Source organism: Zootoca vivipara, chromosome 5, assembly GCF_963506605.1.
Source record: "Zootoca vivipara chromosome 5, rZooViv1.1, whole genome shotgun sequence".
Classification (NCBI taxonomy): Eukaryota; Metazoa; Chordata; class Lepidosauria; order Squamata; family Lacertidae; genus Zootoca; species Zootoca vivipara.
Window position 1 is genome coordinate 80,550,126 of NC_083280.1, and position 27,036 is coordinate 80,577,161.

Consider the following 27,036-nt stretch of genomic DNA (forward strand, 5'->3'; position numbering starts at 1 on the left):
TTAATTACTGTATATAATAATAAGACCTGAAATTTGGCTCAGTAGCATATTGGCAGCCGGTGCATTTCCCTCAGTGCTGGTGTTACAAATAGATTCTCATAAATGCAAGAAACATATTTTATTAAAGAATAGCCAGGGGTCAGCAAACTTTTTCAGCAGGGAGGACCTTGTGGAGGACCGGACTATATTTTGGGGGAAAATATGAACAAATTCCTATGCCCCACAAATAACCCAGAGATGCATTTTAAATAAAAGGACACATTCTACTCATGTAAAAACATGCTGATTCCCGGACCGTACGCGGGCCGGATTTAGAAGGCGATTGGGCCGTATCCGGCCCCCACACCTTTGTTTGGGGATCCCTGGAATAGACAGTACGCTGCAGCACATTTTGACTAGGGATGTGCAAAACCCCTCTCAGAAATTGCATTCATTTGATCAAAACTGCTTTGGTTCCTCTAAAATTCCTCAGATGCTTCTCCTGAGGAGCAGCCAATAGGCTTATTTGTAATTTCACCTAAGGCACAACTGTGATTCATAATTGTATGAATAATATCAGCTCTTCATTAAGGAAAGCCTTTGTTCAACAGTTTCCACTTACCTTCTCCAAGACATCTATATTCTGCAACATATTTTCTCTGCAAGCATCCCATCTGCCCATTGATTCCTTCCTACTTTTGAAGAACCTGTAAGAAACATCATGAAAGCCTCTTAAATAGAACAAATGTAAAAAAAAACATTTTCTTATTCAAACAATGTAGGTTATCTTACTTCAACCTATTTAGAAGTCTAGTCACACAAAATGGCGGTGGATTAGCAGAAGACAAAACATATTTACCAAGCATTGAAATCATACAGTACCAGTGAGAAGCTGCAAAGCAACCGCACTAATTCTATGGAGCTAAGCAAAGAATGTGAACAATTTGTCCTGAATACTGTACTTGTTAAGGTATTTTTTAGAATTCCTCCTCGGTTTTCACAAGCTTTGGATTTTTCCTTTCTGTGAATATTTCATTGGAAATCATCTATTAACAGAGCTCTGGGTGGACAGGTTCAAGCAAACAGTGAACTCAGTCAGTCTACTGGGAACTGGCTACATGCAAATTGGACCCAGGCCCAATTCTGGCTGCTGAAAACCAGCCAGGAAAAGCTCGGCCTTTTGACACCTGGCATTATCAACACCTTTACTCCAAGGGAAAGGGTGCTAGACAGCAGCTGCTCACACTCGAAACACGCACTAATCTTTCTTTTATAGAAAGATGATTGCATATCTGAAAACTGCAGGGGCCTGGATGAGAGCAACCAAATTAAAGGCAAATCCAGGTGAATTAATTAATTATTGTTAGGAAAATTGAAATAACAACCATTGGCAAAGAGGTAGGATCAGAAAGCTTTTCCTCTTACTGCAATGTTGCATTTAGAATTGCATTTAGAAATAGGCAAACATAACCACTTTGAGGTTTGTTTGTCTTTACAATCCAACAGTATATAAATTTTTATGAAATAAATAAATAATGACTAAATAAATAATCCATAATCTCATGGATAAGTTTCCTGTGATACTATATTCATGACTAACTTCTAAGACGGTTTGGAGGCTGCTGCACCTTTTGCAACACCAACTCCCTGAATTCTGACTTCCTAAGTGAATACACCTTGCTTGGGGTTTCAGGCACAATGCAAAGTTCTGGGTCCAATAGACAAGGTCCTAAATGCTTTCATAAGCCACTCCTTCCATGGGAACATATTAAACTGCCTTATGCTGCGTCAGACCGATGGGCCATCTAGTTTGGTCATGTCTACACTGACTGGCAGTGGCTCTCCAACATTTCAGACACGAGCGCCAGCCCTCTCCTTTAAAATATGATTACCGCTTATAACTTCCTGGATGGATCGAGTTAATACCCTAAATAACTAAACAAACAACGCTAATGACTATGATAAGATACATGGGAGCATGTAAATAAACTGGCACAGGGACACTTCAAATGGTTTGTAGCTTCCCTGGAATTGCATGGGGTTATTGGCAACCTTAAGACCAGGATGAAATTGCATGGAAGCATCAGATGTATGAGCTAACGCCTCCATGTCAAAGCCACATGCATGGCCAGCACACAATAATAGCAGCCACACTCATACCTGACACCAGGTGGAGGCATCATTTGATATATCCAGTGTATCTCCAGCAGGAACAGTCCATGCATTAGGTGAAGCCATTGCTTCAGGCAGCAGAGCTGACTTTGTACTGAATTGCACCACGGGAAAAATTTGGTGCATAGCATAGCTGCCAAGTCTCCCGTATTCCCCAGGAAACCCCCGTTTTTCCAGCCGTTCCCAGCTGGAAAAACGGATTTTTTTGTTTTCCCCCGGTTTACTTACCGTCCGGGGGAGGCTCCTTCTGCACGTCTTGAGTCTCTGTACATGCGCAGAAGCGATTTCTGGCGTGGCGGCCATTTTGGAACTGGGCGGAGCATGCTCAGAACTGACTTCCGATGCTGTTCTGCCCAGTTCCAAAATGGCGGCAGCGCTACTTCCGGTCTGCCGATCCCTTATTTTTCCGGCAGGAACTTGGCAGGTATGATTTGGTGGGAGGATCAAGCTGCCAAAATCCTTGGGGACAGGGCTTTTTTCCAGATGGAACTCGCTGGAACTCATCTCTGGAACCTCTCAAGTGGGCGCCATTGCCATTATAAGAGAACAAGGAAAGCGTTCATGGTGAGTTCCGGCACCTCTTTTTCTGGAAAAATAGCACTGCTTGGGAACAATTTCAATGATCTTAAAGTTTCAGTTTTAAATGAAAATAACAGGTGCTTTGCCAAAACAGAACCTCCCAAATTCCCTGTGAATTTTGCTTCTGCTGAGAGGAGACTATTATTTCCCTATTGAACGTACACCGGGGGGGGGGGGGGGTGAGGGAGACGTGTGCCAAGCAAGTAACAGCAGCACCAATTTGACCAGCTCTAGTTTGTCAGTTGATTCCGAAAAGCATTCTATTGACAAAGTGCTGTGCATAAATGAATGTTGATGTTAACAATAATAGCAGAAAAGCAATCATTATGCATTGTTCTCGTGCAGTGAACCGGCTGACTTCTGCACATAGACATCTTTTGTGATGTATTTTACAGAGTTCAGAGGGGGGTGAGAACTTAATCACATTCACCAGAATGCACCTTTCCCCATCTTCCTTTCCCCAAAAACAAATGAAACCCACATCTTCGTACATTTATTTTATTTTATTTTGCCTGCCACTGCTTTGCCATTCTCCCCCCCCCCCAAAAAAAAAAACCCCACAAGGACCAATCTTCTATTAATGGTTTACTACCGGTAGGCAGTTTACAATGGATTGGTTCGATCTTTGGCTACAAAAGCATACCACAAACTTAGTTTAGAAACCAAAAACACCCAAATAAAGCCAACATATCTGTGCTTCATTATGCAACTGCTTTATTTCCTTAGATGAATCTGAATTTGGTTTAAGCAAAACTTCTTCATGAACCATGGTTTGAAGTTGTCTTCTTTCAAACTACCCTCAGTTTCAGTAAAACTCAAAGGTACACAGGAATTTTCACACAATGTTCTAAAAAGGGCATTTCAACAAACTACTTCCTTTATGTTCTTCTCAACAACACATGAAGACTTTTTGTTCTTAAGAGCTTTCCCCAGCTATTGCTGTCAAGTTCCTTAGTTATTGGTGGTAATGGTGGTTTAACTTAAATATTTATGGTATGCACATTTCATTGTTGTTCTTAGCTTTTAATTTTTAATTTTCATTGCCAATTGCTTTGAGTATTTTTATAAACACCATGTGTTTTTCTAAATTTGCATCAGTTTTCAAGAGGGAGAGCGACTACAAAACACAATGCATACATTTGAAACAAAAATATGTGGCTCAGTGTTGAACTGTACGCATGGCTGGGAAATAATGAGGGGATATTCAAGGTAACTGCAGGATGCAAACATTTGACAGCCAGATGAAAAGAGCAGCAATCATATTTCCTGTTGGGGATGTATGGAAAATTCGGCCATGCAAACAAAAGATACCCTAAGGTAGTTCTAGCTAGGCCACTAACCAGCATTGGCACAGCAGGGCAGACAGAAACCTTGGCAAGGCTTTTGAAAAAATAGTCCTCTAGTATTGTTCCAACTCAAAGACTATGGCTTGCTGAATCACAGCTGTGTGTCTGTCTATGTGGTTCAGAGGAGCTGCAGATTGCCTGCAAATGCCTATAACCCGCTGCCAAAAAAAAAAATCAACTGCAAAAGTCATAATGGGAAGAAGTGAAACCAAAGTAGAGCCACAGAGATGTTTTTCTGAGATGATCAGCAGAATAAACATGCTACTTTCCCATGTTCAGGAGTCTTGGTTTGCGTGAGGGAGTATTCTATCATGTGAACCCATACCTGTTCTCTGAAGTCGTTACTATCAAGACATAGGTTTACCACCTCCGCAAGAACTAGATTTCTCGTGTTAAAGGCTTATCCACATTTGAGCAGAATTTAGCTGTCAATCCACCTGCCCTCCCCATTTGAATTAAACCAGAGAAGTTTACATCCGCATATATTTGGATTTACGATTAGCAACGTTTCTCTTTTCCATTCTTACCAGCAGGCATTCCCTTTTGCATTTCCCCCTGCCTTCTAATTTGGTGATTTTATTATGGCCACAGGTGCTGAGTTGCACCCAACCCGGGGGGAGGAGGAGCTAGCATCATGCACACAGTGTGTGCATTGCATGTGTGACGGCTGTTGCATCCTCCTCCTCCCAATCCAACATTTGCACACCAGGTTGTGTTGGTCCGGGCAGCTTCTCCTAATGCTACACGGCCCAGGGCAACATTGGGAGACACCGCGCAGCCAGGAGCAACATCCCGCCAAACTCTGCAGCATCTTCCAATAAGTGAAATCCAGCTTTCCACCTCCCCGCACCCTGGTGTTGTCATTAATAACACTTTAGAAACATCTGGCTGACCTTTTCAGAGACTGTTTTGAGGTCTAGAACAGCACCGAGCCTGATATGTATCTGGTGGGTCCACTGAGCCTAGTAAATAGCTACTGTATCTGGTTTGATGTGATTCAGATTTGGTACAAATAGGCCCAATTTGATTCAGGATTTAGACCAGGCACCCCCAAACTTCGGCCCTCCAGATGTTTTGGCCTACAACTCCCATAATCCCTAGCTAACAGGTCCAGTGGTCAGGGAAGATGGGAATTGTAATCCAAACATCTGGAGGGCCGAAGTTTGGGGATGCGTGATTTAGACAATGTGCTTGCACAGTCCTATTCTGGAGAAAGCCTGTTGTAATGAATATACTTTTATTAGTTTTAATTGGTATTTATCCATTGTACAATGGTTACTCACTTATTTAAGAGCTTTACCACTCTTTGAAACTGTTTTATATGTTGCTCTAATAGTTTGTAGTTGCAACTGCAAAAGTTTTGAATTGCATTTTTATTCATTTAAAATTATTTAGTGATTGGTGTTATTTCATTTTATTAAATGGAAGCTGCTATGGATGTAAATTGTTTACAAAACGGGGGACATAATAACTGATTAAACATACCAAGTTAGGCTGGGCTGGTTAAATAACCAAAGCTGCAATGTGCAGTTTGATGCTGGTTGCTAATGTCACATTCAGCCTATAGTAGAACACTGAATAATTGGTAGGTTTCTGTTATTTCTCACCCTTCCCTCCTCAAAAAAAATAAATGATCACACGTCTAACCTTCTCTGTCTTGGCATCTTAGGTTGACAGACCTAGACTGACAGCTGGAGTCTTCTAAAGCATTGTTTCTAGAAATGTGCAGGGGGATTAGAAGGTTATCCCAGTGCTATTATTGGTGCTTTTGCCATAATGCTGGCTTTCTCAAGTCTGAGCTGTCAGTTAACAAGGGTACAAGCAGTTACTTAAGGGGGTTTTCTATATTGCAATACACTTAACTTTAGTACATTACTTGCTAAGCTTATCATAGGTTCAAAGCTGCCACCTAAGAAGTGAACAGAGCAAACTCCTAATTAACAAATTGATGATCAGGTTTCTTGCCTCCTCATTTTCTCAATGCAAGCACAACTCATATGAAATTAGTGCATCATAATTGGTGCGCAAGTACAGAAAGTGGGAGTTACTGAAAGCACTTGGCTGGCTCCTTCAACCTGATCCCAGGGCAGAGGCACTGAATTGCACCCTAGACTGAGTGGGCCTGGGGTCACATCACGTGTGTGCCTTCAATGGCCAGTGGCTCCTCCTCCTCTCATGCTCAGGAGGAGCCTGTGCTGCACTCCATGCTCCATGCTCAGCCTCCTCCACCCCTTCAACACTGAGGGTCCGCAGCCCCTGCCAACAAATATTGAGGGGGTCAAACAAAGACACCGTGCCTGTCCCAGGGTCATCTCAAGACATTTTGCTGCCTAACACTAAGGACAACATGACTCTCCCACCCTGATACATACAGTATACAAAAGCCAATCACAGTGGTAACCAAATTGTACTATGATATTGTCAACAGTGGCGGGGGGGCGGGGCAAACACTGTTCATCCCAAGGGCCTCATTCCCTTCAATCCAATAGCTGAAACCTTCCACGTGCCAAATGCCAATGATGGTTAGGGTTGGAGGCAGAAGTGGGCAGAACAACACATGCAGATTTGGACTTTGTACAGTAGACACTCACGTACACCTCTCTATTCTCCACCCATGAGGTATGTTTGGTGTGGAGGTGTGATGATGTGTGGGGACAGCCCTGAGCACCAGTCAGATCAGAGTTTTGGAGGGTGGATCAGCAGTATAGCTTCTTCCACCACAGCTAAAGGCTAGCCTAGGGGTGAGCAGCATCCAGACACATAACCTGCCACCTGCATTCTGACATGGCATGGCTCAGTATAAGAAAAGCACATCCAGCGAGACTGTCGATCGTGTGTTTCAGCTTTGTCTTAAGCGCACAGTTCTACGTCTAAGGAAACATCAAGCCGCAACAATTTCTGTGAGAAAACTCATCAAGCAAAATGTTTAGGCTAAGCTGTGACAAATTTCTCTCTGACGAGCATTTTCCAGACCAATAAATTTAGCCTTCCAGGTTGAACCGTGCTCACGGAGTGCAACAAGACAAATGGGAAAGAAAAGCCACAATGACTATAAACATTTTAAAAAGAAAATAGACAAATGATGAAAACCGTCTTGAAGATTTCACGTCCTCTTATGATTTACTAAGAGCAGCTGTCGAAAAACATTTGCATAGATGACAGTAATGGGGAATTGTAATTTGAAGCTAGAAACCATTTGTAGCGTGTCACTTCTGATTTCACTGAATAGAGGCTATAGCCATGTATTTCTAGTGGCAAAGCCTTTGCAGTTCATTCTACAATGCAAATTGGAAAGGGAATTCCTTATTATAAATCTGCCATCAGACTGAAGCAGTTTACTGCAGTACAAGAACTAATGTATGTTTGCTCAACCTGCATTAGTAGCTATCAATACCCACCAGGGCCAGCTTGACCGTTGCAGCATAGAATCGTAGGCTTGCAGAGTTGGAAGGGACTACGAGGGTCATCTAGTCCAACCCCCTGCAATGCAGGAATCTTTGGCCCAATGTGGGTCTCAAACTTACAACCTTGAGATTAAGAGTCTCATGCTCTACCAGCTGAGCTATCCATGTCTTGGGCAATATGTTGCAGGGTGGCAAACACTGTGTTGGCAAACATGGGCTTCCAAACAGAGGTTTGCTGAGATAATGCGAATACAGGGGTGAGGCGGTGCTTGTAGAGAAGAAAGATGTGAAGGGGTGCTTCACCCTTTCTTGCAAATGCCCCCCGCCCCCCTGGCCACAATTTTCCTTCAGCATGGCTTATTTCCTACTTCAGAGCTTGGCTCAGAACTCATGAGGGGAAAGCCAGTGGGGTATAAATAATAAAATAAAATAATTATTATTAGGTGCAGGCAAAATCAAAAGTATATATATATATATGCCCCAAGGAGCTGAAAATATTCTATGAACTGACAATCAGGCAAAAAAAAAAAAGAGGTGAGAAGCAGGGTAAGGAGGAGGAATGCACAAGAGCAATTGCAGTAACAAATACTCAGACTATATTGAGGTTGGTGGCGATTACTGGCATTAAAGTAGCTTAAGAAGATTTTAGTTTTGTTATGTTCACAGGAAGGAAGGAAAGTAAGGTTCTGTAATATATACTGCAGGTGAAGAACAACCCAATCTACTGTAAGACCACACTTGCTTTTTGCTCAAGTTTCCAGAGGCATCCCAGCCACCCTCGCATTGGAGTGATATCTTCTAAATATTTACACTTTCAGGCCAACTCCAGGTAAGAGGGATTTGCATGTTCAGACCCAGAGACCTCCTCCCCCCCCTAAATAAAAACACATTTGTTTTTTGGTAGAATTTAGGCCACAACTTTATTGATTACAGAAAGTGAGTGGTTGCATAGGCTCTGGTTCGACTAGCTCCCTGCACCCTTGCAGGTAGCGCTGACCCAGAGCTCTATCGTAGGTCAGCCAAGGGTGAACACCTGAGGTAGGTAGAAAGCCCGGGTACAGGCTATGTCCACTCCCCCAGATGCTCCGCTGGACTCAGGCACGGGCAAACCCCCTCTCGGGGGTTGACCAAACCAAGTTGGGTCCCAAGTTGAGTCCCTGGATTCCTTTAACGGAACACCCTTCACATAGGGATGGCGAGACCGTTCTCCCATCCCTATCACCTGAACCAGTGCCTATCCGCAACCTTGCAAGTTGTGACAATTTGCTATGTGGCAGGCGAAACCCAAATGGCAACAGCCAATCAGCCAAGTGGGGAAAAATCCTGCTGTGCCCGTCCCAACAACAGACAACACACGACGGCAATCGCAAAATGCCCTGGGAGAGGTGGACGGGTGTTCCGAATGCATGCACCGAAAGAGGAAGCTCTGGGTCACATGCATGGGTATATATAGGTCCCTCGATCCATTGAGACAGCACCCCATTGGCCAGATTAAACCCAGCAATGAGGAACCTACCAGTTGGCTGTTGTGGCTGTCAAATATACCCACCCACAACATGAGGGTCAGTCACCAGGTCTCACCGCAACACATGCCCTCTTTTAGGGAGGACACACTTTGTCTTAAGTGGCACAAACCTTTAGGGAGAAGGGAGTTCCAATCCCTCCCTCCCCAGCACCACCAAGTTTATGTTTTCAGCACCTCCCCTCCTGTATTTGTGAGCTGCTTGTAAAAGCTATATGGCACCAACATATTACTCTGTCTAGCTCTCAATGGTGCCGTTTAAAAAAATATGGGGCTTGCTGCTTTTCCATTTAAGAAGCTTTAATACTAAAATGTTTCTGCAGTGGGAGTTGTAAACTATAGACTCTGAACTATGAGGCCGTAATTTGTTAGTCCATGTTGTGTAGTATCCAACATAAAACCTTTCAAATTGCATGCTATTAATGCAGGTTGCCTCCATACTCGGAGAGAGAGGGAGGAGAGAATCCTTTTGTACCACCTCTGTAGAGACATTTCCCAAGATTCATCAAGGATTGTACGATGTATGATAGCATCCAGGTGTTGTACCAGGGCCTAGAGGCCCTTTGGTTGTCCTGGTGTAGCCAAGAACCCTTTCCCACTAGAATCAATCCACAAAATTCCATGAAACAATTGGCTACAAAAATCCAGTGGGAACTTTTATTCTGTGGTAGTAGGTTTTTCCAGCTCTGCTATTAATTAGGATGGCCCTTACTAAAGGAGGAAAGGGCTCCTGTGCCATTAGTGTCTATGTAGAAGGAGGGATTTGTTTCTGCCCTTGCAGAAATTCTAGGCTGCCCTCTCAGATCATGCAGAGGAATAGCAAAGCCCCATAGGCCTAAGGGCAACATACCATGTTGACAGTACATCCTATGATTTATTCTTTTGCAATGCCTAGGGGATCTGCAACAGATACACAAGTGTTCCACAGCACGTTGGCGTAAAAAGAATTCCAAGTTAGTAAAATCATTGATTGGGGCACTGGCACTGAAGCGGCTATGTACAAACTGTCTTACTTTATTTGGGTAAAAGAAGGTAGGGAAAAGATAATATATTTATTGAAATGGGGATACTATTATTGGGATGCCACAGGATGAATTCTTGCCAGGAGTATCAGGGATAATTCTCCTACATGGGGAAGGAGTATATAAACTGAGTATGAAGCAGGGCATACCCTCCAACATTTCTCCATTGAAAATAAGGATATCCTATTCTATTATTTATTTTATTTTTATTTTTATTTATTACCCTGCCTTCAGATATCTTAAGGTTGCAGAATTATTTATCTCCTTGGCTTGGAGTTCACATAACTCCATACCCTCCAACATTTCTCTGTTGAAAAATAGGGATCTCCTAATGAGAAGCAGGACATTCAGAGATGGCCTTGTAGATCCAGGACTGTCCCTAGAAAATAAGGCACTTGGAGGGTTTGATGGTACCTAATGTTCTCTCTGTTATAACAAAGGATTCTTCTAAGATGGCATGCATAACCATTATGCTATTTGGTGGGCAGGGTGGTGCCCCTTAAAAGAAGATCCTAAGTATGTTTACTCAAAAGTAAGTCTCTAGTGGGAAGTCTATAGCTTTGTGGTAAAGTTCCAGGTTCAATCTGAAGAACTTCTGCCATTATTCCTTGTAGGCAATACTGCTCTAGACCTAAGGCAGCTTTCTACTCCCCCCCCCCACTGTGTTCAGTGGTGCTTATTCCCTAGTAAGCCTAAACTCAATTGATTTTATTGAACAAATGTAAATACATACTTTTGCTTCACTTTGTATGGATGTTGCCTACATATTATGCTTCGGTGCATAACATGCATAATTGGGAAAGCAAAAGTGTGATTGTATCAGCGAAATGAAACTGATGAAACAGAGCATAGAGAAGAAATATTTAAGGGGCTCTGACTGGGTGCTTCAGAAAGGATAAAACTCCCTATAGAAAAGCTGCATAAAGCGTATATTTAATAGTCTACCCATTTTTAATTACTTACTGAGGAAACACTCTTAATTTCCCTAAGCTACTGTTTAATGATAGCCAGCAATATGAATGTCTGTTAATAAGCCATGATCAGAGAATGAAATTAACCCTGACAAATACTCCAGTTGTATAAAAAGTATTCCATATGGTCTAAAAGGCGCATCTCCGCTACAGACATATCAGTTTAATTATGCCAAATCCCGATGAACACATCTACTTTCCCAAACATGTGTTTTGAACCCTGCAGGGGGAAAGCCATGGGGGCAATTTGGAGGGAAGCCATGGTCAGGGGTAGCTTCAAATACGGCTTCTCCTATTCCGCTCTAAATTCCCTTCTCCCAAAGCAGCTTTGCTTTACGGTGAGGAGGGGAAGCATTTGTGGTGGAATCTGACACGTTATTGCGTAGAACACAGGTACTCCCCGGGCCTCATTATGTATCACAGCATTTACTTAGTCCTGTGCTTCTATCCTTGTCTCCCCTCCTCTCCCCTTCATCGTTTCCCCACTGGATCAAGATTTGGACTGGAAGCTCTTTGGTGTGCAGGGGTTTTGCCTGCAAAAAAATCTGTAATGCACCATTTGTTCTGCTGACTGTGCTTGAGAAACACAGTCGACTCGCAACGTGTGCAGGGGTTAGGTTCTGAGGATCGCACATAAAGCCAAAATTGTGTATAGTCAGAACCAGCTGTTTTTTTCCTAGAAAAAAATGGTGCCAGTACTCACCATGAAGGCAAACTTTTCCTGTTGTGTGGAATGCGGGAGGGGAAGCCGTGGAAGAGTATGTGGGCTTGGTGGGGAGGGGGTGGGGTGGGTGGGTAGAGGCCTCCACCTTCCACCAACTTCCTCCTTGCCCTCCAACCAATCAAGAGGCTGCAGTGTCATTTCTCATCCAATCCGAAGGGGCGGCTTGACATTCACGGGGTGAAACACCTGGTTTGTGATGTAGCGGCTCAGGGGGCACAGCATCATTGGCTGCCTGCTGTGCGCAGCAGCATCAAGTGAGAGGCGGCAGCTTGCCTTCAGTTCTGCAGTCGCAGCACAACAGGCACAGAGATGCTCCAATTGACCCCAAAGCCTGTCTTCCTTTGGCTACTCAGTGGGCTCAAAAGGTGCTTCCCTCTGTGGTTCTGCCGTCCCACTGGCAGTTGGAGCCAAGAGTTCTTTCTGGCAGGGAGGGAGGAAAGAAGTTCTCTGCAACTGTTCTTTCTTTGGCCAAGCTGAAGTTCTGAAGTACCTGGCCTTGTTTCCATGGAAATAACTGGAGATACTGTACTGCACCTTTTTTTCAAATATCTACTGAGTGCTGTAGAGAACTGCCCACAGTTTGCAACAGTTTCATGCAATGATAAAGATTAAAAGCTCAAACTTGATGTCTTAAGATCCTTTCTTATCAGATTTTACCAATGTGCAGGTGTGCATCAGTAAAATACCACAGAAAACCACCTTGATGCACTCAGCCGCATTACCATTTATCATTTTTTTACAGTGATTTGACCAAGTTACACATGTGCATCTGTAGTGGAGCAGAGGGAAAGGTATAAATGAACTCAGGGAACCAAAAAGAAGTGTGGATACTTAGTTAAAATGGAATTCAGGATGCAGGGCAGAGCAAATTAATGTCATAATAGCCAGTAAAATGGAAAATCCTCACATTCCTAATTCCATATCAAATTCCTACATGCCTGGAACCTTGCCCCATCCCAAGTACAGTTGCACCTTGGTACTTATATATTTTGGCTCTCGAATGCCGCAAACCCGGAAGTAAGCATTCCAGTTTGCTAACGTTTTTCGAAAGCCGAATGTCCGGCGCGGCTTCTGCTTGACTGCAGGAAGCTCCTGCAGCCAACTGGAAGCCGCACCTTGGTTTTCAAATGGTTTCGGGAGTCAAATAGAGTCCTGGAACTGATTAAGTTCAAGAACCAAGGTACCACTGTACCATCATATTAGGAAGAAGCTCGGCAGAGGCTGTTCAGTCTGTAGGATTAGGGGGAGAGAGTTCTGCCAAGTTCTGCCTGCTAAGAAAAAAATCCTTTCTAAATTTATCAGATTGCAGCAGATTGTGTTCACAAGATGGTGCTGCATCAAAGTGTCATGACTGCAGGCACTGGTGCCTATCAATGGAGATCTAGACGTTGTCACCCTCTTAGCTCTAATACCCTAGAAAGGAAAGCAAGATGCTTAGATAAACCATCCAAGATAACAGAATCCCCCTCTCTCATTCTCAAATGCTTTCACCAAATCATCTGAATAAGCAAACACACTTGAGCTCTGCATGTGCTCCAGTTGTCCTGATTTACCAGAAGCAGTCCTGGTTTTCTGGCAACAGTCCTTGGAATGTCATGCCCCTGTTCCACCTTCTAAGGAAACTTTGGTGATGTCTCCATAAAAACCAGTTTTAAAAATAGTGTGCAACTCAGCTCAGGGGCCCACAAATTGTGGCTGGGCTGAGCATCCTCTTTTCTTTTTTCATAATCAGTGTGACAAGGTTTCATGGAGACCAATGAAGAACATTTTGTACTGACTAATAGGCAAGCAGGGCAAAAGTCTAGCAGAACTCTTAGTGTTTGGTAACATGCTTGGGAAGAGATTTTTGATGCGAGAATTAGGGTAACACAAGGACACAAAACAATGCACAAATCAATCTTAATTCAGTTTGTGGTGATGTTTAAAGTGACCAACAGAAAGTGTGTTCCATTCCAGTTTCACATATGCGCAGTGTGGTGTTTTTTGAAGAAACACACAAAATTTTATGTACACAAAAGTATGTACAAGTTTACAAAGTGTTCAAAGGCTTCATCCATTTCTTTTAAGGGAAATAGTTGCAATTTCGAATATCAGCTACAGACATTGAAAATGTATCAAAAGATGTCCCTGAAGGAAATAGTGCATGATGATGACATGGCAACTTAGCTACTGAGCAAGGTTCAAGGTACTGGCTTTGGTGTCTAAAATCCCATACTGCCTGGGACCAGGATACGTGAAATATCATTTCACCCCTTATATAACCCAATCAACCACTACATGCTGCAGGTGAGGAACTCCTGCAGATACCATCTCATCAGAATGTCTGTTCCTTACAATGCAGGAATTGGGCCTTTGGTGTTGTGGCACCTACTCTTTGGGATTCCCTCCTCTTGAACATTAGAGAGGTACCATCTCTCTGCTAACTGTTGATGTCTACTGAAGACCTTCCTCTTAACATAAGACCATAAGAACAGCCTGACCCATCTAGTCCGGCATCCTCACAGTAGCCACCCAGATGCCTCTGGGAAACCAGAACACAGAACAAAAGCACAAGAGCCCTCTCCCCTCCCTGTGGTTTCCAGCAACTGGTCATTGGGAACATTGCTATCTCCAACTGTGGAGGTAGAGCATAGTCATCACAGCCAGTAGCCATTGATAGCCCTCTCCTCCATGCATTTGTCTCATCCTCTTTTTAAAGCCATTCAAGTTTGTGGCCATCACGGTCTCCTGGGAGAGTGTTCCATAGTTGGACTACGTGCAGCGTGACAGAGTTCTTCCAACAAGACTTTTAAGTTGAGATCTTCCCTGGACTACACCTGCACTGGAATTGTTCTAAATATGTTTTGCGTTGTTTTATCACTTGCCGTTTGCTGCCCTGGGTTCCTTTGGGAGGAATGTTGGGATATAAATTCAATAATAAATAAGAATAATAAATAAATCAGTTCAGGGAAATGACACAGCAAAAAAATAAGATTTATGTCCCCATGGGTCCACTTGCTGTGCTTCCTAGCTGCTCCAAGGAGCTACAATTGCAAATGAAATTGCAAACCATTTACCTTGTAGAATTCCCGAGCTTTACTCCAGAGAAATCTGTACATGAATCTGGATGCCAAGTTCACACCAGAATGCAGACCGCCCCCACCCCATAAATTCTTCAAGAATCTCCACACAAATATGTCTTTGTTTCACCTCAGAAATCACAGAATTGTAGAGTTGGGGTGGTTAAGTCCAGTCAAAGGCGACTATGGGGTTGCGCCGCTCATCTTGCTTTCAGGCCGAGGGAGCTGGCGTTTATCCACAGTCAGCTTTCTGGGTCATGTGGCCAGCATAACTAAACCGCTTCTGGCGCAACGGAACACCATGATGAGAACCAGAGTGCACAAACGCTGTATAACTTCCCGCCACAGCGGTTCCTATTTTTCTACTTACACTGGCGTGCTTTTGAACTGCTAGGTTGGCAGGAGCAGGGACAGAGTAATGGGAGCTTACCCCATCATGGGGGTTCAAACCACTGACCTTCTGATTGGCAAGCCCAAGAGGCTCAGTGGTTTAGACCACAGCACCACCTGCGTTGTAGTTGGGAGGGACCCCATGGGTCATCTAGTCCAGCCCCTATTCACAGCCTTCCCTGGGTGGGGTCAAACCACCAACCTACTGGCTAACAGCCAGAACACTGACCCATTGTGCTAAGAATTGCAGGATATGGAAGTCCAAAGTTTTGTGTGGAATTTTGTTCAACCTGGAAAATCCTATTGCTTCTTCAATAACTATGTAGCCACAAGTATGGTTTCCTACTGCAGGTCAGACTTTGGGGCTGTCCATAGTGGTGTGTCTTACACTAGCTGGCTGACAGCGAATCTTCCAAGATCTCATGCAAAGATTCTTGTGAGGCCTGCTCCCTTTAGTCCTTTCAGTGTTGTGGGTTGAATCGGGGACTTTCGGTATGCAAAACATGCGCTCAGTCACTGAATGATGGCCCCTCCCCCCCATGAGGATCCAATCTTACCAAGGTCCAGTGCCCTCACCCACATTTACACAGAGAGGGAGGAAATCAAATTATTACAGCTTCTGCTTTTCAGCTGTGCGTGCAACCAGTTCAATGAAATAAGACAAACCATTGTGAAAACATCACCCTAGCCTTTGAAAATGCCCACAAATGTTTTCATGAGTTATTAAGCACAGGGGCCTATTGAACGATGATTTTCACTTTATCAAAAAAGGTGCTCTCCACAGGAATTTGTTTGAGCCATTTTTCTCTCTCACCATGGCAACTCAGAGGATACCCGACCCTTTCAGACTAAGACAATGCCACACAGTTGATAAAATAATGTTTAGCACACACTTCACTTCTTTCTGTGTTTTCCTCCCCCTGCTGTAAACTGAATGAAGCATTTTTAAAAGCTCTTTAGTAAAGCAAGATTGGGGAGGGGTGTTGAAATCTATGTAGCAACACAATCTGCTTTAACAGAAGGTGGGGGGAGGGAACACACCACACAACCAACTCTTATAAGCAGACAGGACCAAAACCCTAAATATATTTATTTTAAAAAACAAACCTACAGGAAACAAACAAAAATTATTCCACTGTTGCATACACTCCAGTTGCCCCGATTTGCCGTCTCCCCATTTTGCTTTTGGGGGGGAGATATCATGGGTGTCTTAAAATGGCTCATTCCTCATAATTGAAACTCTGTTTGGGGGTAGTGACTGCTATCCCCTTCCCCCTGTACACCACATTCATATATATGCATGGATACAAATGATGAGAATGTCAGGTCCACAGATCTCCCATATACCTTCTACTAGGACCGTTAGACAGTAGCTCTGACTGCATGGAGTCAGGAACATTACAGTCATACGGTACCTCGGTTTGCGACCGCCTCCGTTTGCGACCGCTTCGGTTTCCGACCACCGCGGCCCTGGAAGTGTTTACATCTGGGTTCCGCGGCGCTCAGATATGCAGAAGCGATCTGCGCAGCATGCACGTGCGCAGAAGCGCTCTATTAGCACCGCGTAGAAGCGTGCATCGGGGAGCGACCAGCTCTGCGGAATGGATTGCAGTTGCAAACTGAGGTATGACTATATATGTAAACTCCAGTTACACATTGAGCCAACTATTATCATGCCCTCATCACCAAATGCAGATTTCCATGGCTGAAGACTTTCTGGAGGGTGTGTGGTAACCATTGCTCTGTATGAATATGCCAGAATTACATAGGTGTGTGCAGGCTGAAAAACTCAGCTTCCTGAGAATTGTATTTTTAAAAAACAAAATAAAATAAAATCTAACCCATATGGTTGGAGTTGCCTTTATGCCATAAATGTTGTTCGAATGTTCTGCTTTCTGATGTTTCAATCTACACTTTACATTTTGTATGTTATACATTTGCTTTTTTCCCATAGGATGCATTGAGACACATACTGTAGTTGGAGGCAGGCGTACATTTCTTAAATAAATGAAGGGATTCCCAGTTGTCAAGGCCCAGGCCTTCAGCTTTTTGAATGATTAGCAGAGGCAAACAACTTATGCAAAGTGATAGAAATGGTATCAATCTACTTAATTTGTATAAATGGTACAGGCTGCCCAAACGTTAGCTTTCCTTCTGACTGGATTGTAGCATGTCACCCCCATTATCCATACCAGGCATCCCCAAACTGCAGCCCTCCAGATGTTTTGGCCTACAACTCCCATGATCCCTAGCTAACAGGACCAGTGGTCAGGGAAGATGGGAATTGTAGTCCAAAACATCTGGAGGGCCGAAGTTTGGGGTTGCCTGATCCATACCCATGTCTCTCACACACTGTGTGGCTAAACTGAGAAGGCCTGCAAATTATAAAGACTATGTCATGGAACAACTACACCATACCACCCAACTTTTTCAGACCTTAAACATCTTCCAGGAAGTGCTCCTGGGCAAAACTTGTGACCTACACTTCACACTCGCCACAAAAAGCTCTTTTTCGGGGCAACATATTGTGCGCCACCAAAAAACCACGTGTGTGTGTGTGTGTGTGTGTGAAGAGTGCAGTGCGAGAGCAGAGCACCAAAAAATGGCCACCACAATCTCCCACACAAAAACAACAACAGGATGTGCTGTTTCTTTCAAGGCACTTGTCAGGTATGCCACACACCCACATTAACCACACCCAAGGGTCATTACATGTCTTGCACCCCTGGCCTACCTGGTGGCAAGTCAGTATGTCAAGCCCACAGTCGAGGGTCAATTCCTTGTGTTCAAAGTCCAAAAACGAAGCACAGTTGTGTGGAGGTCCAGGAGCCTCCAAGTCAAGGTCCATCAACATGGGCAGTTGAGCAGATACAACACCTCAGCTCTGCTGCCCTTTTATACTGCAGAATCTGGGCTTGATGAGGCAGGTGACCCTCACCTGTTCCAAGCCTACTCCACCTGAGGAGTCACATACCTTCTCCCAGAGCTAGCAAGCCCCACCTGGCCAGCTAGGGAGCTGGGCTGTGGGCCCTTGTCTAGCTCAGCCACCTAGAGCGCCCCTTCCACTGTTCCCTACATCTCTGAGCCCACTGTGTTTGTGGAGACTGGGGTCCTTCTGGCTCTGGTGATGGGTCCTGCTGGTCTGGTGATTGGCCTTCCTCCTCTCCATTGTCCTGTCAGTTCATGACATCACAGTGGCCAACATCTACAGGCAACCACTTCTTCCCTTTAGTTAGTTAGTTATTATACGCATGAGATACTTCATAAAACAAATCATCTATGACTCATCCAAAAATACTGAGTGGGCCATTTTAAGCAGCTATCGCATAGTAAGTGGTTTCAGGTTTCCACTCTAATTTACATTCTCAGAGGCGGTGGAGCATTGCCCTGTGATTGAGGAACCGCCTGCAAGCCTCGAGCTCTTCAAAGGTAGCTCACAGGTGCTGGAACAGGCTTCCTCAACCTTGGCCTTCCAGATGTTTTTGGCCTGCAACTCCCATGATCCCTAGCTAGCAGGACCAGTGGTCAGGGATGATGGGAATTGTAGTCTCAAAACATCTGGAGGGCCGAGGTTGAGGAAGCCTGCGCTAGAAGAAGAAAAAGTAGAGGTCGTTCTGTGCCAAACACTTCTCCTGGGGTTTTACAAGTCCCCATCAATTAATGAGGAAAGAAAATACATTCAAAAATTATCAAATAGAAGAGAAAATTTTGCTGCAATTCTCATGGCTGGGGTGCAGGGGGCGTTGTTGCATTTACCTTTGGAGGTGGGCAGGGAGTTTGTCCTTTCATTCAACAAATCATCTATCTAGCTGTCGGCATTTTGCAGCCTTCCAGGGTGTCCATGCTTTCTGAAAATGCCATGACCACCTTGGCTGCACTTCCTTGTAAGTGTAAGATAGCTGTTCACAGTTACAAAACATATCAATATAGATAATAGGAGCCCACTCCATGGAGCCAATGACACTTTAGCCCCCCTAAAATAGTTGAGGGGTTGATAGGCATTGCCATTCAAACGCTGTGCGTACATCATGTCTTGTGATCAATTATGTAGGGTGGGGCTTACCTGGGCCCCCCAATATTTTATTCAAGTTGGCACCCATGATATAGCTAGATATATAGATATGAAGAATGCCTGGATCTAGTGAAGTTGGTAGGAATAGAGGAACTATATGACTCTTCTGTGAGGCAGCAAGAAGGATTTGACCTTCTCATGGTATGAAGAAATCAGGCTGTGATGAAACTCTTTTGCAAACTCTTTTTTAATCACACTAGAGCATGGGTGTCAAACACAAGGCCCGGGGGCCTAATCCGGCCCGCCAGACCTCATCATGTGGCCCGCGTAGCCGCCGCCGACACTAGCCGCTGACAGTAGTTATGGAGCCTGCGATTGGCCGAGGGTCAAAACCGGGGGCGGGGCTGCAGGCGGAGGCCGGGGCGCTGGAGCCACGCTGACGGCCTTGGCCAGGGGATTTCAATTTCGAATGAGGCTGAGGGAGGCGGTGGCACAGCGGCCAGATGGGGAAGTGAGATGCAGGAGGAGGAGGAGGAGGAGGAGGAAGCCCGCCGAGGAGGTAGGAAAGCCCTACAGAGCAGCTCTGAGGCGAAGATGCACGTCCGCTGGGGCTGCCGCTGCCTTCCTCCTCGGGAAATCCGCTGCCCTCCCTCAGCGCGAGGGGAAGGGACTCTGGCGCTGAGGAGGGAGGATGCAAAAGCAAAGCAGGGAGTTGGCGCTGCACCGCATGTTCCTGCCCCTCTCCAAAGCATGGGGTGGGTTGCAGCGTGTGGCATCCTGCCTAGCGGGGTTTGGGTGTGCGCAGGGCGGGAGAGGGAAGCCCTCTTTCCATCTGCAGGTTTTTAATCCCAGCAGTGGCTTTCTCCTTCCTGCCAAAGGTTTAGTTGAGCCCCCCCCCCCCCGGAAGCCGTCAATCCCCACCTTTTGTTCAAATTTCCCTCGTTTACATCCCCTCCCCCACACACGTGCCACAACGCAGGAATGTGATCTGCGTGGGGGCGGGAATGAGCTTACATTATTACAAAAAACAGTAATAATTGAATGCAGTGACAATAATTTATGATAATAAAGAGTGGACACATAGTCCTACAGACACAACCGGCCCTTTGAGGGTGACCAAACTGCTGATGCGGCCCCCGATGAATTTGAGTTTGACACCCCTGCACTAGAGAGTGGCGGAATGTTGAGAACTGAGTTTATTCTGTAAAGCGGAAAGTACGTCAATATTAGCTTTGTGGCTATTTTTAAAAGCAAGGTATTCATAATATGCCTGCAGAGTTTCCATCTTCTGAAGATTGCAAGGCAAGCAGGGTGTGATACAGGGAACACACACACACACTTCAAGAGAAGATGGATTATGCTGTATGAATTTCGGTAACATCGAAAACCTATTCATCTTTGTGGAGATTATTCTCTTTCAGTTTCAGAATGCTGGGATTGCACTTCCGAGCTTTGCTAAAATCAACCTTCCAAAAGTGAAACTAACTTGTGGAATTATGTAGACTGCCACAAGAAGGGAAATGCATAGGAATTTATAGTCCTACGTTTTCTGCCTTTAGGAAGGTCGCAGCCTCGTGTTCTACCAAAATGTGACCTTAACAGGAGAAGATGATCACAAGGGGAGAGCAGGTTACACACGTTGCCTATACGTTGAAGTGAGTGTCACAAAAACATAATAAAGGCAAGGCTCTGTGAAATCCGTTGGTGAACACTTGAGGGAGTTAAAGAGCCCTTTGACTGTGCCTTGCAAGAAAACGTTGCTGGTCGTTTGCATCAAAACCTTCATTTGGGGTAGGGTGGGGGCATATGGGAAGCATCTAGGGCTAGTCTGACACACACAGACAGACCACACACACCTGTTGTCTGTTTCTGTGCTAGACTCATTAACACAGAACAGGTCAAAACAATAGCTTCAATGTGGATACATTTTGTATGCGTTGATCCTACACCCCCACTGAATTCTTCTGTGTCAGCTTTTGTCAGATGCCACAGAATGTAAAATGTTCTGCATATTATTACTGCTAACTTAGCATACGGCAACTTTTTTAAATGATTCCTCTTGGCACAGCAAATCAGTTTCCAAGAACATCTGCTTTTACTCGGATTATACATGTTTCCCTGCACAACTATGTTTAACATATATAAAATGCATTCCAAATTCCCCCATACCCAGAATAGAATAAATTGGTTATATATGAAGGCATGTCAAAAATATACTGAAAGGGAAACACAAGTCGGTAATTCACCATAGCAGCTTTGTTGATGTTTTCTGCTATTACAATTTATGACTTCAGCACTATCTCCTTATTTGAATTACTGCTTTTGTATGTGTTCATTTCTATGCTATTTGTTATGCTTTATCACTGCCATATGGTTGTGAAATTTAATGAGTCAATGGGCAAGATTTCCAATCAAAGCATTCAAGAAGGAGGGGATTCAGTTATGGGTGCTGTAGGTCTTTCTTTGCCCCCTTTGTCTATATTGTATTGTGCTAAAATACTGTGGTATTGGTGGTCAAGCCGCAGGCAGTGATTGGTTGAACTGCCCTAAACGTCATAGAAGGATGCACCAGGTCAAAGGTCTTTCACCGCCCTGATTAGCTAATTAGATCCTAGAGAGTATCAGAGCAGGCAGAAGGACCTTGGAAAGGAAGAAGAAAGTACCTAAAGAGGCAGCAGATCTGGAGAAGGAAAACAGTCTAGAAAAGGTGGGTTGGCTGGAACAGGATGAGGGTGAAGTGAGAGAGAGAAAACTGAAGGAAAGAGCCCGAGAAAAGAACTGAAGCAGAAAGACAAAAGGTGAACAGAGAGTAACCGCTCACCCAGGCTTCCGGGTGGGTGACATTTGCCACATGGCTCAGCCACAGTGGGTCCGGGGAGGCTGCTGTCTCCCAGCGCTGCAAGGAGAGGAGATTGTCACCTGCTGCCACCCACCTCCAGCTGCAACAGCCTCTCAGGTGAGAGCAGGCAAGGCTGATCAGTGTAAACCATGGACCCTGGCCTGGTGCAAACCATCTTCTTGGCTGTTTGTCATTGGATTTTCCACCTACCCACCCAGTCTGCTAGGGGCCCCTTTTTGAGAGAGGGAGTGGACAAGTGGCATATGGACCTTCCTATGGTTTACTTGGCCACTGTATTCAAAGCCAGGGAGGAATTTTCTCCTGAAGCAAATTGGCCAGCTTGTGGGTTTTCGCTTTCCTCATAGTAACCATCACAACTTTGGTGGATAAGGCATTGAGCTGGATCATGATGGGGGAAATATATTAATTTAAGTAATTATGAGCAATAGGAAATATAGAGATGCAACAAATATCCATGATTTCTATTTCCCCAAAGGAAAAAGCAGAAATTTGCAGCTCCAGGAAAGCATCCCAAATAGGAGTGTTAAGCAGGCACCATGTATTCGTTGCATGCAGTGATGTTCTGCTGCAGTTCGGCTTCTGACAACATTATTCATCTTACATTATCACCACCCACACCAGACCCAATCATTTCTGCAAATATTTCTGCCTCAACAACTGCTACCAAGAGTTTGGGACACGTATCTGCAAATGTGCAAATTTTTGACAAGCTAACGTATTTGGAATTATCTTATAGCTTTGCTTGCCATGGTCCTCCCTCGTTTTATATTCACAACAGCCCTGTGAGGTAGGTTAGGCTGAAGGAGAGTGGCTGGCCAAAGCTTCATGGCTGAGTAGGGATTAGAACCTTATCTCCAGATCCTAAACCGATACTCTAACCACTATACCACACTTTGGCCTGCCACTCACATTGAAGTAGGTGGGAGGCCCTGACCAGGCATGGCAGAAAATTGAAATTCTCTCAGAGCCACAGATACACACGCGTTTCCAGGTTTATCTCCCCACCCCCCAGGTTACATGCATATGGATTCTGCACACATACAGAATCATATATTAAAAACATAAGGTGCTTGGAAATGCTTGGGGAAAACATCCTTTCATCAACATCGCTCAGTCATGGCAAAGCAGAACATAGAGCCTTGAACCTTCCAAGCTGGTAATTTTCCAGCTGGTTAGCTGCCCTTCACACATCCCAATAATAAGGATAATACTTGTAGTTTGGCCGCCTCTCCTTTCGGTCTGTAAGTGAATTCCAGGGATTTGCAAAGGATCATTATTGCTGTAGCAGATTCACAAACATCGCAAAATTATGCATGCTGTAAATCCCTGACAGAAACCATTTTGCATTAAGCTAGCATTATTCCAAAATTCTCATTAAAATGTAAGTACATAGAAAGTGTCATATAATGATCTTGCTACATGCTTAAATAAGGGCAGGGTATGTAAGGTTAATCTTGTGTTTTTGTGTGATGTCTGGATTTTTCAGAGATAATGAGAATATTTTTCTCCTACTAAACTTTAAAGTGGATTTTTAATAGCTCCCTGAAATGCTAGAAATGACAGTGTTGGCTAATGAAGTCATCTGTTTATCTAAAAGACAGACAGCTAGACAGATCACTCTTCACACTTTACAGACTGGCATCTTCTACTGTTTGTTAAGAGATCCATATCTTTGTTCAATCCAGCTCTCGTCACAGACGCCACTCACTTGCATCTCATTTTATTTCTACAGCGGACATTTAATGCTAGCCAAAAAATGGAAAGCCACTTTCTAAACTACCCCTTGTTTAAAACACAATGGACTGAGGTGGAAGAAAGAACAGCTTCTAAGTACAATTCGGAACCATGTTTTTTATAGCCAAAGATTAAAGGCAGTGCAGCGATGGCCAAGTTTCTTGACTGAACTGATGCCTACTGGCAGTTTATCTAAGGCTGCAATTCTGTACACATTTACCTGGGAGTAATCCCCATTGAACTTTGAATTGACATGCATAGGATTGCACTGTTAATCCTACTGATTTTTGCAAACATCAGTAGGGTTAACAGTGCAACCCTTGCCTTCAGAGGAACATTGTGGTAAAATAAGGGTTTGTACAGAACTTTGCACACATAAAGTACTATAGGAAATTCAAGTGTAATGTAGTCCGTTTCTTCCTCTCCTCCAAAGGTTTGTCCTGGACAGAGGTGCCAAGTTACGTCCAAAATTGAGGGTGTGTGGCCGTTGCTACAGTTCTGCATGTTAAACAGATTTTAACACCAATGGAATAGGACTAGGGGGAAGACAGTGGCAACTCTTTAACAAGTTAGGAAATCAATTAGCCTCTTCAGTGTAAAACATTAATAGTGTAATTGCTCAAGAGCAATAATGCTTAAAGATGGCTCAGTAAACCGACTGGATTATCCCACGTTTCCATTAAATGATTTGGTGCAAATGGGTGCACCCAGGAGGAAAAATGTAAAGGATTAACAGCTGAACGGTACGGAGCATTAGGACAGAATTGGAGAGATCAGTATTCATTATCTAGGTTTCCATATAACATTCAGATTGCACCAGATGTTGAAACAACGTAATCTGAGACAAATGAGCCTGAAGACATTGTTAAATGCTAGTGAGATGGGTTTTTTAAATATATTATAATAAATCCAGAAATTTACAGTTGCTCATTCAAACCACACATTTAAAAGGAAAATCCATTGCAACAGTTAGTTCTGGTACAAGCCCTTGAAATGTACAAGTTCAAGGTAAAGAGAATTATCTGAAGCACAGGAAGGGGTGCAATTTCTGTCCCAATTTCAACTAGGAACAGAGGAGAATTTTGTTCAGTCTGCACCAGAGACCTAATGTGCAGCTCCTGGATTTATGTGCCGATCGGAACAGAATTAATTGTCAGACTGTGTACTTCTCCAAATTTTGTGATCCACTTTCAGCTTAATAAAAAAGGGTACAAAAATGCACATTTGGGGGTTACAAAAGTGCATGTTTTGTCTGGAAATGCATAGAAAAGCATGCATTGTTGCTGATGGATGCTAGCCACTGCCAATTCACAACTACAGACTTCAGCAACTTCAGCAATGAAATTGGTTATATCAGGATAATGAATGAAAAAAGGAAGACTTAATTGCAAGGCGGAGGTGGAAGCCCCAAGGTGTGGGTCTCTAACCACAGCTACAAGAGCAGAAAATATTATGTATCCACGAAACCCAAATCTTGCATTTAGTAGGATACCGTACATAGTGAATTCTATAACAGAAATATGAGGTTGAGATCACAACAGCATTCTGTGCTATGAAACATGTGTAACTTTGATCTCAACAAAAGATATTGTTTCACAGTGGCCCAACATCATCCTTAAAAATGGGGCTTCTGTATTCAAGTGATTGACCAATTGCAGGATGCTTCTTTTGGTTCATCTATGACTTGATTTTCAAAACTGATGTTATCAGTGAAGCCCATGGTTTTAGCATCCCTCTGCCCAGCTATGCTCCCAAGCACATACTTAAATGCTACTGTTAAATTAATCAATATTAAATCAGCAAACTCACTTCGTTCTCAAGTAGACATTATTGTAGCAATCTTGTTTTGCTTCAGGTTTCTTGTTCATCACACCAAGTTATTGTCAGCATAAAAACAACAACATTTACTCTGTATGATTGAGAACGACTATTTCAGTGGAACAGAACTAACATGCTCATGATGAGCTAAATAAAAAGAGTATAGAACCTAATCAAAAGAAGCATTAAAATCCATTTATGTGGTAATCACTTTTACCTTCAGAGAACATCACTGCTACTCTGTGCAGGGATTTGGATTTACATTTGATTTACCCAAAACGAATATGAATCCATAATCAGTATGAAAACAGACTAAAGTTCAGCTTTCTTTACTAGATACTTCCCATACAGCAAAGTGTGAGAAAGGGTCAGAACTCATCTGTTATTTCTTGCTTCAAATATTTTTGTAATGAGCAATTGGTTTTCCATCAATCTCAATCTATTGTCTTCCGTCATATATCAAATTTGTTAATTTAGAAACCAATGAAATGTTATAATTCTGTTTCTGTTGTTATTTGACCAAGTCACTGTTGGCATGTTACCGAAATAGTGCGCTCTCTCTCTCTCTCTCTCTCTCTCTCTCTCTCTCTCTCTCACACACACACACACACACACATTCCCAAAGCCTAGTTGATAGACTCGAGATCATTCTGTCCACATTAGTGAAAGAGCTGCAAGAAACCTGTTTGCTACCCATGCAAAAAAAACCTGCAAACTCGGGTATTAAAAAATTCAGAAATCACACTGCCAACACACATCACCAAAACTTCCAAAACACAATTTTCAATCTAGTGGGTGGGTATTTTTTCAGTAAAAAGCACAGCACTAACACTACAGGTTATTAAATTGGTCCCAGTACTAAAGTCCTACTCTCCAGCAATATGTGATGACTATATTGACAGCAATCAGTTACATTAGAATGAACCCTTAGAAAGAATCCCAAATTTCATTTCTTCACAATTTTTATTCCAGGTTGCCCAGCAATTACAGCCTTATTTGTGTGTTCAAATAAAACCTGGGGGAAGAAATTATGGAAGGAAGACCACATGTTCCTGTCCCTACCAGCTCCATCCTTGATTTTCATACATTGAGAGAGGCAGTCTGAAGGGTGATGTGAATGTTTGGCAGAACACAGAATCTCCCTGCAGGTCTACAGCCTCAATATGTGAAGGTTGGGGTTGTGGGCAAGACTGGTGCATACACCATGTCTCCCCTCTACACTTCATCCTCTCATGTATGCTTGGAACACCTGAATAAACCTACAATCACACTAGCATGTGTTTCATATTCAGAGCCAATGTGTCCCTCGGGTACCAGATGCTAGGAGATGAATCACAGGAAATCACTGTTCACACCACTGACATTGGGTGAGCTTCCATCAGGGCTGCCAATCGTTTGGGGCCTGAAAGCACATTTAAAACTGGAGAAGCTGCCATAAGCACCC

The 27,036-nt window shown here is 43.7% G+C and overlaps 1 protein-coding gene and 1 long non-coding RNA gene across 2 annotated transcripts in view; one reads left to right on the forward strand and one right to left on the reverse strand.

Moving 5' to 3' along the window:
• The window catches only part of RASGEF1A (RasGEF domain family member 1A), a 215,449-nt gene that overhangs the window by 83,698 nt on the left and 104,715 nt on the right, over positions 1 to 27,036 (forward strand). The window lies entirely within an intron of this gene.
• LOC132592175 (uncharacterized) overlaps positions 1 to 27,036 on the reverse strand; it is an 89,983-nt gene that overhangs the window by 51,066 nt on the left and 11,881 nt on the right. The window contains exon 2 of the long non-coding RNA XR_009557635.1: positions 602 to 686. This is a non-coding gene — a long non-coding RNA (uncharacterized LOC132592175). The remainder of the gene's footprint in view (positions 1 to 601; positions 687 to 27,036) is intronic.